This window comes from Pollachius pollachius (assembly GCF_949987615.1).
Source record: "Pollachius pollachius genome assembly, chromosome: 17".
NCBI lineage: Eukaryota > Metazoa > Chordata > Actinopteri > Gadiformes > Gadidae > Pollachius > Pollachius pollachius.
In genome coordinates, this window is record NC_136950.1 from 10356779 (window position 1) to 10359878 (window position 3100).

The window sequence follows — 3100 nt, forward strand, 5'->3', positions numbered from 1 at the left end:
ATGCAGCTGGACAAGATTGGCGAGACCTTCCCCTTTGATCCCAACAACAGAGAACTTCTCGCCCAGACTGCCATGACCACCCTGGGATCCAAAGTGTGAGTTCCCTCTACATGGTTGATTTTGTAAAATGCTTGATTAAAAAAAGATGTAATTTGCGGGCAACTGTGAAAATGGTTCCCGGATTTTAGTTTTTCTTTAATAATACAAAAGTGAAGAGTGAGATGATAATGATCTTTTGTGATATGTGATGATATGTGAGATGTGACTAAAATGTTAATTGCTGGTCTGCTATTAGGTTCTGAAATACATAAAAAGCGCTATCCTCACCTGCCCGTTTGAGCCCCTAATGCCCAAGACCAAGCATAAGTTGGATGTGACCTCTGTGGAGGACTACAGAGCACTTCAGAAGTACGATAAGGAAAAGTTCTTGGAGATGATCAAGCAGGTCAGTGTGGCTACATCAACGCCCTCCAAACATAAGTGTTGAATGGAGTGACTGGGAGGTTTGGCTGAACGTCCCTCCAACTGAACTGACTTTGAATGTTTTGGTGTTGTATCTGCAGGTGAAGGATAATGGCGCCACCTTGGCTATCTGCCAGTGGGGCTTTGATGACGAGGTGAACCATCTGTTACTGCAGAATAAGCTGCCTGCAGTGCGCTGGGTCGGAGGGCCTGAGATTGAGGTACACCTGCGTTAAGGGGCTGACACTGAGTACCAGTATTGTTCCCAAGTCTTAACTTGTATCGAGTCACGATCCTTTATTTTATTTTATTTTTTTCGCAGCTCATTGCCATCGCCAACCGGAGGGCGTATCGTTCCGCGTTTCAGTGAGCTGACGACCGAGAAGCTGGGCGTGGCCGGTGTGGTGAAGGAGATCTGCTTCGGCACCACCAAGGACCGCATGCTGGTGATCGAGGAGTGCAAGAACTCCCGGGCCGTGACCATCTTCATTCAACAAGATGGTGGGCATGTTTTTCCTTTTGTTCCTTATTTCTTTACTTGGGGATCGTGAAACAAAGCATTTACACTTTTTCTTTTTGCCCCAATCAGATCATCGAGGAAGCCAAGCGTGCACTCCATGATGATCTGTGCGTGATCAGCAACTTGGTCAGAGACAACCGCATCCTGTATGGAGGTGGAGCATCTGAGATTGCGTGTGCCCTGGCCGTCAGCTGCGGATAAGGTATTGCATCGTGTTGCACATTTATTGTATCCTGATGCTGTTTTGGTATATTGTAATAAAGTGTTAAAAGTTCAGTTTTGTTTATCCGGAGGCACCACACCCTCTAACTTGGGTGCCAACCCTTTGCCCCTCAGTGTCTGTCTCTGGAGCAGTATGCCATGAGGGCCTTCGCCGATGCTCTCGAGGTCATCCCTATGGCCCTGGCAGAGAACAGTGGGATGAACCCCATCCAGACCTTGACAGCTGTCCGAGCCAAGCAGGTCTCTGAGAACAAGCCCCACCTTGGCATCGACTGCATGCACGCTAACACCAATGGTAAGATAGTCGGTTCATCTGTCATTTTTTTCACAGTTGTGACTGCCAATTATAGACGAGACAAACTGAAACTAAATCCAAACTTGTTCCTCCGCAGACATGAAGCAGCAACACGTGATTGAAACACTGATTGGCTAGAAGCAGCAGATCTCTCTGGCCACCCAAGATAATCTTGAAGATCGACGACATCCGAAGCCCAGGCGAGGTTGAAGAATAAAGGCCAGGCCCAGGGGTGCAAGAAGACTTGGCATATTTCTAGATCCCCCACCACCACTCCCCCGTTCTAAGATGCTCTAGAACTGTCTCTGGCACTTCCCGAGCACTTTGTTCAAACCGTACTGCGTACCGCTATTCATCATTTGATATGAAATACTGTTGTTGCTCTGAAGTCACCATTAAACTTAAAAATCCTATTGATGATTGTGATTCTCCCTTGATTTTAAAAGAAAGCTTTCATTATGCCTAGATCGCTGAATACATGGCAAGTACAAGAGCACATGGCACACAGTTAAACCAGTCTAGTAAAGTGAATTTTAAATGTGCTTATATTATGGAATTCATCTGCCATGCATCACAAATCCTGGAAGAAAGACATAATCATTTGTCTGCACATTGTTGATATATAATTAGGAAATCTCTTATATGAGCTAATTGTGATTTTAAGCCTGATCATGTATTTTCAGCATCCTTACTGTCAGTCTCAAAGCAGCATGTATTGGCCATTTGCTGATATCTTAAAGGTGATATATTATGAAAAAAACACTTTTCCTGGGATTTTGGTTGTTGTTTTTTGCCATGATATTAGATATATTATATACCTATATATTATTTAATATTATTATATTATATTATATTATATTACAAAGATATAGAGCTCCGGGAGTCCACAAACGGCAACAATCACTTCTCCTCCATGCTGTGGTTCACTCTGACAGCTCATTGGCAGCACATTATTTGTATTAAAGCTACAGACACCAGAAACAGCGCATTCTGAAGGGAATGAAACAGAGCGAAATAGCGGTAGGTGAGATTGTTTTTCTTAAAAGCTATTTCCAGCAAACAGCTTCAACAACATGTTTTCTGGAACTCATATACTATGTTTACTTGTTGGGAAAACACCATAATATGTCTCCTTTAAAAATTACCAGTTGTATAGCTCACATTAATTTGGATTTACTTTGGGACTCTGACCTGGGATGGTCAAGGGAATTCAACCACATTGTGCCGCGAGAAAATATTGCTGGCCAACAGTGGGAAAGAGACACTGTTGAGTCTGGGTGGAGATAGAGTCCTTGGGCTCACACACTCTCTCACACACACACACACACACACACACACACGAAGACACATAACACACACACCCCCTGGACTCAACGCCTTCTGGACTCCCTCCCCCTCTCCGTCCCTCGTTACAGTACAGTATGCCGTGAGTGATGCGACGCGCCCGCTGGCTGCGTCCTCCCCCCGGTGTCTGAGCTGTGACACCCCCCCCCACATGTGTTTGTGATGTTGCTTATGTGTTAGGTGTTTTTTTCCTAATCCCTACACTGTGCCCCCCTTTGAGCAGCCTAGTTTGGGAATTACCTTTTTTTTCACTCATT

General features: G+C 44.7%; 1 pseudogene across 1 annotated transcript; it reads left to right on the plus strand.

Moving 5' to 3' along the window:
* On the plus strand, positions 1-1716 carry LOC307088664 (T-complex protein 1 subunit epsilon-like; annotated as a pseudogene). Its single transcript has 7 exons — positions 1-93; positions 296-445; positions 564-683; positions 785-971; positions 1052-1184; positions 1319-1499; positions 1597-1716. The product of its transcript is annotated as a T-complex protein 1 subunit epsilon-like (transcript).
* Positions 1717-3100: the final 1384 nt, after the last annotated feature.